At 35.7% G+C, this 13,755-nt stretch overlaps 1 protein-coding gene across 3 annotated transcripts in view; it reads left to right on the forward strand.

Annotated features, from left to right (window-relative positions):
• NCAM2 (neural cell adhesion molecule 2) overlaps positions 1 to 13,755 on the forward strand; it is a 295,266-nt gene that overhangs the window by 186,661 nt on the left and 94,850 nt on the right. The gene's annotated exons all lie outside the window — the stretch shown is intronic.

The raw sequence follows: 13,755 nt of genomic DNA on the forward strand, positions 1-13,755 counted from the left end.
TGTTTTGTTTTTTTTTCCAAGCCAGTTAACTCCACTTCAGCTATTACAAATGTCAATAAAAAGAATCTGATTTTTTTTTTTTACTCCCTGTATTATGCTACTGTCACTGAACAAAAAGAAGTGTCAAAGTGTCAGCAAATTGTGTAGCCTTTGTTTTGCAATAGTAGTGAGAGTTCTGCTACATTCTTGCTCATGAAGGATTAGCTCTTTATTTGAAGTGAATCACCTAAAAACAGAGAACAGAAGTATCTAGGGTATTTTAATTGATTCCAGGAGATTTCTTTCCTTTTTTGAGCTGTACGAATCCCAGTCTTTGTAAATTAGTCTCAGGAACTTAGTTGGAAAAATGTAAGGAACAAGCCTCCTTACCTTATTGAACAAAAGCGTTATAATCTATTTCATCTAAATGTTCTCTGAATTGCTTCTCCTTACACTATTATAGAATATTTTTGCCGTTGTATTATTAGCACATGCATGCAGACTAGAACCATTTATGTAGCCAGCTGCAATTGCATTTGATAATGCAATTGAGACACTCTGCAAACAAATCAATCAAGCATAGTTTGGTTGTTTTGTTTTTTTTTTTTTTTAATTTGGTTTTTAACCCTAAAATGAATCCTGGTGGGCTTTACGTGTTCAGGCTATGAAATAGAAAAGTAAGAACCTTGTGACTGGAAGGAGAAGGTAAATAAATGGACTTCAGAGTGACTAGAAAGCAGGAAGGTGGCCTTAAGTGTTAGGTAATTAGTGCTGTTGAGAATATATAGATTTATATTCTGTGACATATGCAAAACATTGAGCACATATGAGCATTGAATAGGATGCCTGCACCGGTCGTCTGATCCATAGAAATCTGCATATGTCTTGGGGTATCTTAATCTTCTCTATGGCATGTTCAGTTACACTAATATGGAGTTGGGACAAACTCTTCTGTCAACTAGAAGGAGCTAAAAGTAGAGTGTACAGTTGTGGGAGGTGACAGTATTTTAGTAGGAAGATTGATTTTGGGGCATATCATTGTATTCAGTTAGAAATAAAAAGCAGCTTTCCTGGGTGAGCTGAGGAAGCATTATAGTAGGAAAAGCTACAAACCAATGTGGATATTTCAAAGTCCTTAAGTAGCCCAATCACTCATATGAGTTTCATACAGTCCTTTAGGTAACATCTTCAGTGATGTGTAAATGAAGCCAAAACTGAAGCCAGAAATTATTTTGAGGTACCATAGCCTCTTCCTCAATGTAGGCTTGGTTGGTCGTTATATGGACAACTCAATACTAAATCTCAGTCACATGGGCCAGAGCACCTTTCAGATTTCTTTCTCTTCTGGGAGAGAAATTGAATGCTCTGTTAGCCAGAGGAGACCACATGGCTTTACATACACACATCCATACTATATTCCTGTTGTGTGGATGACTGTATTACTATTACACTGGCTTATAATTCTCTCATTTCTGCAAGTTTTTCCTTTCAGCAAAACTTTAAGGTCACTTTCCACTGGGACAGACATAGGTAGAGACAAAGTTGTTGATTCTTTAAAGATGACAAAAAGCCCCCAAGAAAATGTAAAATTTAATACATTTTCTCTTTTAAAAGCTTAAACAACCTGGGGAAAGGAAGAGATTTATTTAGAAACATCACTAATTTTATCCGTTGTTTAACATGAGACCTAAACTTAAATGAAATACAAAGCTTTTATCTATTCTGTAAATGGATAGTCCTGTTTTTACCTAATTTATATTTCAAACTTAAAAATTATCTCCCACTGAATCTACTTGCTTATGTACTACCTAGGTACCAAGTAGGTTTTTTTTGGTGCTTTCTGTGGGTTGTGGTGCTGCATTTACTGGCTGAAATAAAGCCATAAAAGTTTGGAACTGGCATTTGTTTTTCCTCCAATATTAGCATTTTCCATTTAGTCATCAGTGATGATATTTCTTCTGTTACACTAATGAAGGCTGAAATTACTCGGCAACTTTATATGGACCAACATTTCCTACGATACCAGTGTTGCTTGGACTTGAATATTCATTCATTATTTCCACTGCACAAAACATAATTTCATGAGCTTCTGCCTAAGTATCAGTTGTATTATCTGTTAATGGTTTAATAACTTTCAAATAGCTGTTACTTGCCTGGTGAAATAGAGATCCTGCATCTGATGATACATTAAGTAATACAGCCACACATTATAGACTGGAGTCATTTGGTAGTGTTCACTGATTCTTCAGAGATTTCAGAAATGTTACATTTTCTAGGTGCTGTGGTAACTTGTTGGAAATGGCACAACCGGCAGTGTAATGCTGGCGAAAAAAATGGTTTTTATGCTATTAAAACCTGCCAGTAGTTTTCCTGACCTGAAAGGCAGTTTGAATACCCTTTTAAATTAGGAGAAAATAGGCATTTAGACTTTTGGAAAAACCAGGATGAAAGTAAGTGGTAAGTTCTAAGTTACTGATTAATGTCCTTAGTATGCTGTTAAAAAACCCGTATTTTTCTATCACATTTTCACGGTACCATCTCCCTGTGTGCATCTACCCATACACTATCTTCCTATTAGTATAATACCAGTTCTCAGGTTTCAAACACAGTCAAGTTATGGCAGTTTAGCATGACAATGCTGATGGACCAGTCTGTGTCCATCATTCGTGGTAGTTAGGGACATGTGCAACTTAACCTAAAGCAAAATCCAGGAATCTTATTGCTTTGCACTGGGAAATGTCAAAACTGTTTGCACCGTTCCTTACTGACAGCTTCTGAAATTCAGTAGATAATATTTCTTTGGACTGCATAACTGAATGACAGGTTTGAGCTCAGATCCATGGTGAAAGTAACTCCCATCTATGTATGGACATAAGTTGTGTTATTAAAATTTCTACATGTTGCGATAGCATAAATAATGCTATCAGCAGTAAGATTTTTTTACTTTCTGTATATTTCTGCTTGTATAAATCAAGTTGTGACATTTATGCCAAAGGCAAATGGATTAATAGCATGCGGTAATCTTCACCTTACTGCAAGCTGATCATCTAAGGTTCTCTATTATAGCTCATAGGTAGCTGATATGTAGTGTTAAAACCCTCAGGGTTATATCACTTGGAAAAAAAAAAAATTGAATTGACATAGTACTCTATAAATGTTCCTCTTCTTACAATAGTATCCTTATCACAGATGCAAAATTATTTCAGTAATACCAAAACTGTAGTAATATCCAATGAGATAAAAGTATCTCTATCTCACACAAAAGCAACACTATAAGCATTAAATGTAAGACCTCTAAGAACTTTGACACTGGTGGATATTCTTTAAGAATTCCTGAACTCCTAATTATGTTTAAAAGTCTTTACAAATTCTGTATGAAAATGCACAGATTTATATAAACAGATTAATCCTTTTGTCTTTATCACTTTAGTCATTATATTTGTTAGAATGAAATTGTACAGTCATGAAACATTACACATGTAACATTCACCCTGTAGCAAATGCCAAAATACAAAATAACACAGGTGTTTTTGCTCATTTTGGAAATTCTATTGGTAACTTTGTTTCTTGGATAGGACATTGGGAGCTGTACAAAAGAGAAAGAAAACTCTTACCTCTACCAGCCACACACCAAGAGGACATTTGATTGTAGTCTCCTCTGCTCCAATGTGGGTTCTTCACATGGGCTACAGTTCTTCAAGAACTGCTCCAACGTGGCTCTTTTCCACAGGGTGCAGTCCTTCAGGAACAGACTGCTCCAAGTGGGTCCCTCATGGACCACAGTTCCTGTCAGGAACCTGCTTTGGAGTGGGCTCCTCGTGGGTTGCAGCTTCCTTGAGGACATGTCCACCTGCTCCAGTGTGGGGTCCACCATGGAGCAGGTGGATGGCCTCACCATGGCCTGCAGGGGAATCTCTGCTCTTGGGCTTGAAGTCCCCCTCTCCTCCTTCTCCTACCTTGGTGTCTGTAGGGCTGTTTCTCACACATTTTCCTCATTCCTCTTTTTCCTTTCCTTCCTCACCCAGAAATTGATGACTTTCCCCCAGGCCTCCCTCTCCCCTCCAAATTTTCCTGCATAACTAAGGGTCCTGGAGCTGAAACTAATATTTTAGCTGTGATCAATTTATCCACATGTTCTCTTCAGTTTGTGTTGTTACAGATCTGTTTCTTCAGAAATGTGCTATGCATAGCTTCTGATAATTTAATTTAATAATATTTATACTCCTTGAGTTTCCTAATTTGTGCAGCTGAGTAGAAAATGCTCTAAACTGACTGAAAATAAGCTATAGATTGGTTCTAGAGTTTTGATTCCCAGTTATAATTTCCCTGGTAGAATTACATGGGGTTTTGTTCTACCATGTTGTAATCTCTGCTTTCCAACTTCTTTCAAACTCCAGTAGCAGCACATCCTTCTGCAATAGGTTTGACCCAATTTGACTGTCATGCATAATATTTTATTTATAACCAAACATGTAAAAGAGATAGAAATGTAAATAGGTAAACTCTGCTGGATGATATCAATTAAGTAAAATAACTTGAAAACAAATATTTCTGTACCTTTTCAGAGATGTCCAGGTTAGCTCATTTTCTCCATTTTGCATGCTACTGCAATAATTCCCTATTGTTTCTTCAACTGCAAATAGCCCTGCAGAATTATCTGGGTTTGTGAGCAAAGACTTTTTGATCTGTGAGATCTTGATCTATGTCTTCCTAGAGACAATTCCCCTGGTCCTTATGACTCACTCAAGTTATGCATTTCTGGCTTTTTGTGGCTTTCCTTCCTCTAAGGAAACCTGCAGGACTCCACCTCATCCCCATTTCCAGACAGATGCCCTATCTGCTGTCTAGCTATAGTAATTTTAATAAAATATACATCACCTTTACAGAAAACTGGAAATTATCTCAAGCTACCTGAAACTACTAAGCAAACCAGTAAGAGAAACTAAAATTGTGATCCTTTTTTTTTTTCTTTCTCCCTACCAAAGAAAGCACATATTGCCCTGCTCTGTGTGTGCTGTTCTGTGATACATAACTGCATACCTTCACCACATCAGTTATTCCTGCAACTAAGGCTAAACCTAGTTTTATTTTCATTGTTATAGTCAGTATTTCCCTTAGACCTGAGGTAAAAAAAAAGGAAAAAAAAATAAAAGAGAGGGAGAAGTGTTGATAATTCATCAGCATCCTAAATTCTTCTCCAGGGGAAAATACAAATACTTAACCTCCAACTCCAATGCCTTAAAAAGAAACTTAAGCAGAACGATGCTTCTTTCCCTGCCTTGGATCAAATGGAAGTTACTTTTGTCATTCTGTACTGTAGTCAGCTTACATATTTTGTCTTCATAGGTTTCCAGCTACAAGTTGTTTTGATTTCTTTTTTCTTCAGTGCCAGTTAAGACAGAGAATTAGTTAGACCTTTGCCATATACAGTACCTGGCACAGAGCTAAGGGAAAACAAATTTGGGTAGTTTCCTAATGACTAAGGACTTGCAATTGTAAAGCCAACTGAAATTACCTCAGACCAAGGCAGCCCTGGCAAGTCCCATGACCCTGTGCTACTGGACCAGGGCAGAGCCTTTACTGGTAACAGGAGAATCATACGTATTAGCTACAACCCCTGTCTGAAGGAAAACTGTGACCTTATTGCTTGATGTTTCCTTGTTCTTTCACAGCTTTGTAACTCACTCTGCACGGGCAGTTTGGTGTAGTACAGTTGGTATAGTTTCACCTATATAGTTGTTTCTACAGCTGAAGTAATATTTACTTCAGATTTTAACTGGCTCGAACAGAAACAGGACCAGGTTGAAGTTCCTAGTCAGAACAGCCATTCTTGTTCCTACTGATGCTGTATATATTTAATAGTGATTATTCTTCTTCAGATGCACCGAGGTTGAATAATCACTAAATTGTGGCAAAGCACAGTTAGTATTTTATTTCTGAGAAGTCCTAGATCCCATATTGATACATATTTGGAACCCTATGCTTATGCTAGATTCTCCCCTTACTCATCATTTGCAGGAAGACCTTGTGACTCCAATTTGCGCTGATGTTACAACCATTTTAAAGATTTACAAAGCTGGGGTATAATCACCCATGTCTCTTTCTCATTTATCCAAAGAATCAAGTTAAAATAACATTTGATTGTCTAAAGCAAGATGTAATTGTATAGTAAAATCATTATTTTTAGTGGCCTGTTTTATGTGTGATCTGTACTGAATAAGAACATTGTACTTAGTGGTCTTATTCCTGATAATTTTACTCTTCTGAATCCCTCTGAGTCACCCATGTTAATGGCATAATAGCAGTGTTGGAGTAGATTCACATCAGTGAAATTCTTAGGAATAAATCCATTAAATACAGTATTTATGAGTGAATCATAACTTCTAATTGCAAAGTACATATGCAGTTATTACAGTTGTAATATTACTGTTACAGACACTTGTTTGTGGCTACTATTGGCATTTTTTATGGCCAACACTAATGCTCATTTTCTTCTACAAGCTTTTTTCATATGATGCTGATATTTTTTGCCATTAATAACCATCAACCTTTTCTTTCAAGTGATTTGCATCTTCAGCAGAAATAATCTTGAATGGCTGATCATCATATTTTCTCTCTTTATTATTTTACTTTCATACTCTTCCGTGAGTAAAAAACAATCAAGGAAAGAAGTTCATTTTTCTGTTTCATGTTTTAGTAAGTGGTTTTGGTGTGTTAGATATCCCGTGTCATCTCATTGTGTAACAACTTAAGTTCAAAAGAAATGCCAGCATGAATCAATCAAGTATCAGTTCATAACTTCTAAATATTATATGAAGCCTTCAAGAATACATTTTTCCTGAAACTGTACCTGCTGTTCACAACCTGCATAGAACACACTGCTATTTCCAGTCTGAATTCTTTAAAAGTAACTGCTGTGTCTGCAGATGAACAGAAAATCAAAACAACAATATTTTTTTTTCTTCAACATTATTTTTTTCTGTGTCTTCCGTGGTGTTACACTATAGACCTACAAACAGTAGGTTCTTCAATAATTTCTTCTTTGTGGGAAAACAAATTCAGGAATTTGCAGCATGCTGACATAAATATTTAATGAGCTGCAGTTCTTAAAAGAATCACAAGTTCTTCTATAAAAATCACTGAAGTCCAAGACACTGCTGTAGAATTATTCTGATTCACTGGACACTAAGGCTTGTGCACGTAGCAATACTCTGGAATTTTCTGCTGTCTCCAACAGGTGCATGGATAGAATACATTTACCTGAAGAGAATGGGAAATATTGTGAATATACCATCCATAATCCAGAAGGGAGCTTCCATCAGCTTCTGCACGATGATGGCTGTTGTGACTAACAGCCCTTTCTCATCATCAAAGGTAGATTTTCAGACTAGGAATTGCTGGTCACTTACATTTAATAGACTCCTGGAATTTTATCGTCTTAGTATCAGTATGTCAGGTTGTAAAAGTTCTTCTCTTTCCTGATGGTTCAAGAAACAGTTTCATGAGCAGGTATGATCTGCTTAATCTCACATAAAAGAAACATGAACCTGAAATATGTGATCTGAAGTTTTCCTCTCGTGTGGATATCAAAACAAGCCAAAATCAGAAAGATTCCTCAAAAAGTTGTTTTTCATGAAATTCCAAAGATGATTCTGTTAATCCATATTTGTTTTTGTCCTTGAAAATTCAGTAACGCATACTCGCAATGTGACCAAGACAACATAAAGAGTTGGCAATTTTTGACAATTTGATCCGAAGACAGACAAGCTAGATATAAAATTAAAACAGCTTCTTTCTTTTTTTTTTTTTTTTTGTCTTTTTTCCTTACTCTTCTTTTCCTCCTTCACTCCCCACCCACTGTGTGCGGATCTTCTACCATGTACATCTGCAGCAGCTCCTTCAGAGGAACTTGAAAAGGTCCTGCAGTTTTCACTTGTTTTATGTTCTCACAAGGACTCTTCCTGGGTCTGTTGCGCTGTTACAAGAGAAGAAACACTCTCAGTTCTAAACCACTGTTTCTTCATCTCTTCTGTTGTTAACACATGCAATGCATGTCCTAAATAGCACTGAAGTTCACAAGGTGATAGAAGACATATTTGATAAATATGTGACAGGAAAAACTGACCTGCAGTGGTGTAACTATGGACAGTAATGGCACTTTGATTACAAATGAGCTCTAAACATTGGAAGAACAACAAATAAAGGTATTTCAACTGTTTAGATTTTAAATGTAAGGATTTTTGCCTGCAGTTTGCACTTGGACTTGAAGGAATTAACGAGTACTTTGTCAGCCAAATAGTAAACTGTGTAGGAGGGAATATAATCAACACAAAGTCACAGCTTCTCTAACTGTCCAAGTAATATTATCAAAATCCAGCTACAAACAAGTCACAAATTTCTGCATCTGTTCTCACCTTCCTCTTGCTTGCAGCCAACTCAAAATGCACGTTTTGGCAGCCATACAATTTTGTCTCATTTGGTGCCACAGTTCCTCAGTGGGAGCTGGAGAAATGGTTGATAAATCAAACTCAACCACTAATCACACCATCCACATCTCCCTGAGTACAGCTTTCTACAATTGAAAAAGAATGACAGTTTCTAAGCATCATAAGCAGTTAATTCTCCCCTTCTGAGAAATTCCACGTTTTGAACTACAATGACATTGGAATTGTGCAGATTGGACACTCCATGGTACCTGAATATGTTATTCTGTCCCAGAAGCTGTTCTTGTCTCTTTGTGGAGTTTGTACTCTCATCACATCCATAATCTTTCTAGCAATCATACCCTGAAAACTGCATACCTCCTCTGCCTGTGGAACCCTTGAAATACACCATTATCATCATCTGGTACTGCCTTGGGAGCTCTGGAGTGTGGTTTTGGAGCTGTACATCAACCAGTCAGGTCAGCATCAGCTGGTCAGGACTTGGGGAATATCCACATGTGGAACTACAAATCATGTGAGAAGCAAAAGCATGACAGAAAAGGTCAGGTGGTAGAATAGCATAGGTAACATGACAAAAATTTTCTCAAAATAAACCAGATATGTTTACTTCTATAGAATCGGTACAATCTCTGCTGATGAGATACCTCCCATTTTATGATTATTGTAGAATTCATTTGTGTTAAGCTACATATTCTGAGTAAGAATATTGGAAGTGCAGACAGTTTTCACCCTTAGGTGTTTTGTTTCTGTTTAATTGGTTGGGTTATTTTGAGTGTGTGGTTGTTTGTTTCGGTCTGGTTTTGATATTTTGTTTGTGTTTTGTTGTTTGTTTGTTTTTTGTTGTTTTTTTTTTTTTTTTTTTTTTTTCAGAAAGCACTTTTTGATACTTCAGAGGTGGTCTTAACTTTACTTGGAGACCTGTATATAACAGTTTTGTTTTCTTTGACAAGGACAGAGAACTATACTGCTGTCAGTATTCAAAAAAAAAAAAAACGTGTTTTTCTATGAATGTTAAATTTTTGATTTAGAGAATGTGCTTTTTATGTCAATAAACTCACAGAGTCAGCTGTATCTGAGCTGTAGCTGTGAAAGTCTTTGCTGAAGATTTGTCACTTTTGTTTTATCTTTATGCTGGTGATGAGGTTGTGGGGAGTGGGGAAACCCCACCACTAAACCACACTTTTATTTATGAATTCTATTAAATTCTCTAATTAATATTAATGATTAAAAATATTTTGATTTCTTAAGATTTCATTATGATTTCCAAAATACTGTTAAAATGTAACTTCTGAAGACCTCGTCTGTCTGTTGGAATATTGATTACACCGAATGGTGACTTGGCAAAAGTATAACAGAACTTATCAACACATTAACAGCGAAAGTCCTGCTTACAAGCAATGTATTGGCAACCATTAGTAGTTATAATATGAAATTTAACCAGAATCCAACAGCAGAGATTAAAGATGGTGTTATCATTATACGTTCAAAAGGGAAAGAGAGTGGTAGAGAGGGAAGGAAAACTAAGGTATAAGGGAGAGAGAAAGAGAGTAATATATATATGGAAGGAGAGACAAAGAAATGGGGATATAGAAAAAAGGAGAGAAGGAAAGAGCGGAGAGAGAGGAAGAAAGAAAAGAGTGAGGGATCCAGTCTCTTATGGCCCCACAGTGTGGATGACAGGACTTGTACGATGATGTGTGGCCTCGGTGTTCCACGGCGAGGATGGTGGGGTTTGCAGTTCAGGAGCACAGCGTCCTCCGATGTCTGGTTCAAAGTCCTGAGGGTGGATTCCCTTTGGTGAGGCCAATAGGCTGAGGATCTTCAGGGTGCTGGATTCCCTTGGTGAGGCCGAGCTGGTATTCCCTACCTGTGCTGGTTTTGGCGAGCTTTTTTATAGCTCTCAGAGTAGAGGAAAGTCTGGGCAGGGAAAGCGGTGATTGCAAAAGATGGACAAGTCCTGGGCCACGTTGAAGGGTCTCAGCTTTTCCTCTTTGTTTGCTGAGATGAGCGTATTAGAAGATGGGGCTATGTGCCCTTCAGCACATCCTCCACCTCCCATATCAGTCAACTGGCCTGATCTGTGGCCTGTTAGCTCGTCATTGGTATGTAGATCGCAGTTTCCCCTGCAATGAATGTGTCATCTCCTGGCTGGACTAGTCTTGCCACAATGCTTTCAATCCTTATCAATACACAACACACTGTTATAGTATTGGTTTGTGTCATAATATGTCCTTGACTTATTTACTCAGATCTCTATTAACTGATTTATACCATATTATTTATATCATATACAATATGATACAGCCACACTGGTATTATTGAAGTATTATTGAAGACCTTCCTTCCTTCCCGCCTTCCTGCCTGCCTTCCTCTCTCTTTCTCTCTCTTTTTTTGGAGTTTTCTTAGTCTGTATTTGCAAACTGCCTTTCTTTCACATATTTCTGTGTTCAGAAGTGTCAGCCAGACAGTACGTTTTCAGTCAGTTATTGCACCATGTTTGAAATTATAAATTAATCCATCTGAAGAATAAGATGAGGGAACAGGACTTTTTAAAGAATTCATGAAAAAGCCACAGGGAAAAAAGCATTCTGAATAATGTAGCAGAAAAGGTCTCATTATATATTTCACATTACATTTTAAGCAATTTCAAAGAGACTATTGTAATCATATTCAGACAGTTCTGAAAACGTAGAAATTAACTTTTGTAAGTACATATTTTTATCATCATTTGAGTCAAATTTTCTTCCCCACAGTTGTTATTTATTTTATTTGGTTTTGTGGAATTTGCATAACCTAGTAGATTCCTCTGAAAGTGTTCCTTACTATATATTTGATTATGAGAACAGACGATGTGGTCATGCAAAAACTTCCTGTCATTGAGAGTATTTATTAGGTGGGGTTTTTTGCCCTACTTATAAACCAAAGTTATGTTCTGTAATCCATGTTGGAATAATTTTTTGTTATCTCATACATGACAACATAGGAAAGTTATTTTGAATACAGACCAAATGTGTACATAACACAGTAATTTTTTCCAGCAGTATTAGAAAATAATTGCATAAAACAAAAACAAGATTGAGAAGTTACTGTAAAAGCTATTTAGTTTTAAGAATCTTTGTATTTATTATATTAATATTATTATATAGTGAATTATACTGAGAATTGTAATATTTAGGATTAGTATTGAACTGATAAAATTTTCCTTTGTTATTGTTCAAAATAGGACTGCAGATTTTATACTTATGTAAAAATACTTTTAGTTTAGTTAGTGAGGGTTATAAATAATTTAACTATTTTTACAAGAATTCTATTAACTATACTGCTCAGAAGGTACAACTAGTACATACTTTTAAGTGAGTGAAGAGTTACTGTTTGGATTTTTTTTTTTCTCTCTTTTTCATATATGCTTCTAATAACCTATTACTGGGAACAGAAAATTGAGATAGCTGAATAATCTCTGTAGCGATTCAGAAAATCATGGTGAAATGACTTCAGTGAATTTGTCATTACAGCTATAGATTGATATAATTTCACAGAAAGATACTTTCCATTGTGCTAGAAGAAGGTACTAAGAAAAAAATTGGTTCCTCATTGTAGTTTTGCGATAGACTATAAGGAAGGGCAAAGAGAATGTTTTTCTCAAAATACCTCTTCTCTACTAGTACTCTCTACTATATGCAGCTACTGTACTGCTTTAGGAGGGCAGCTCTTATTGAATCACTAATACGGTATTTAGTATTGTACCTGTGATTCATAGTCACAGGTTGTTTTGGCGTATGTCTTCTCACAGTTTCAAATGTGACTTCTTAGGGAAGTATTTGTAATCAAGGTAAAATCAGAAAAAAACCTGCCGAATTCTATGTGTATTTTAGGTAGGGTTAATGTAGGTTTTCCATTGTATTACATATTTGGTGTTTCAAAAAAAAGAAGTGAATAATCCATAGGTAAATATTACTGTTACTATATCATACAAAGTATTTATATATATACATATATATATATCAGAAAGTAGAAAACTACTTAATATATTGTTTTTAAAAAGTTAAATTTTAATTATCCCAAGAAATCCCTCCAAAAATGACATTCAGTACTGTTTACTAGTAAATTCATAACTTTTCTCTTGCCTGTTTTTTTAAAGGTATAATTAAAATAGAATTTTCAGCATTAGAAACGTTATAAGAGATAACTAAGTGGTCTTAGCTACCAATTTTTACCAAGCCAGGGTTTTTAGGTTTGCTCTTGCATTAGAATTCCATAGCTTTAATTTATGTACCTGTACTGTGAGGTTATCGTAGGAAACAAGATTCAGTATTCTTGGATTCTGATGTGGGATCAGAATACTTTTCTTTCCATAGTAAATATGATATACACAATGGTTTATATGACTGCTTTATGTCAAGTATTTTAAGATCTAAAATGTGTGCATTTTTCCTGTATTCAGTGAAGAAACAATTGTACAGAGTTAAAAGCTCAGTCACTTAAGTATCAACTGCCACTTGGTGAGTATTTAGTGTAAAAGCAGTAAATTTGAAAATACGTATTTATAGGACTGGACATTAAAGTATGTTTCAAGTTTAAATGTGATGCAGTGAAATAATTACTGGTTTTCCCTCCATTTTCCAACTTCCTTGACCATGAAGGTAGGTAAATATCAGTATTTTTTACCATCTGTATTTTAACTCAAACAAAAAAAAAAAAAGTAAAACAATGAGTTAAAGCAAATTTCCCAAAGCTACAAAACAAGTGAAGAGTAGACCAGATAAAAAATTACTTATTTTTCTTCAGGTATACTACTCCATGAAGGTTCAAGTGTCAAGCAGGTTTTTTTTGTTTGTTTTTGTTTTATTTAGTTTTTCCTAATATTTTTATAGTCTTGAAATTCAAGAGTTTTGGGGGGCAGGTGGGGAGGTGTTATGGATAAGGATTTTTATTAAGTTGCTCAGTATAAAATTTGTGTTCTAGAAAATCAGATGCCAGCATTCAGTTTTCTCACTTACCTTTTTCCATGCAATGACATGGAAATGAAGTCCAGAAATTCCAGTTGAACTTATGGATCATGCTTTTTTAACAAATGTGAGCTTCTGACAAGAAAATGTGAATAATGGAAATAAATCTTTGACTGGTTTTGTGTTTTGATCATTTTTTGGGGGCAATATTTCTATTCAGTTTCACAGCTATAGTTTTAAAGACAAAAGAGATAATGCTAGCTGTAATCTAAGATACTATGATTTTTCATGCATATGTTTTCATTAACTGCATCATCATAACCATGTGTGAGTTCATAAACAGGTTTTGAGTATGCAATTCACTATTCCAGTTCTAAGTGGATATA

This window comes from Patagioenas fasciata, chromosome 1 (genome assembly GCF_037038585.1).
Source record: "Patagioenas fasciata isolate bPatFas1 chromosome 1, bPatFas1.hap1, whole genome shotgun sequence".
NCBI classification, from domain to species: domain Eukaryota; kingdom Metazoa; phylum Chordata; class Aves; order Columbiformes; family Columbidae; genus Patagioenas; species Patagioenas fasciata.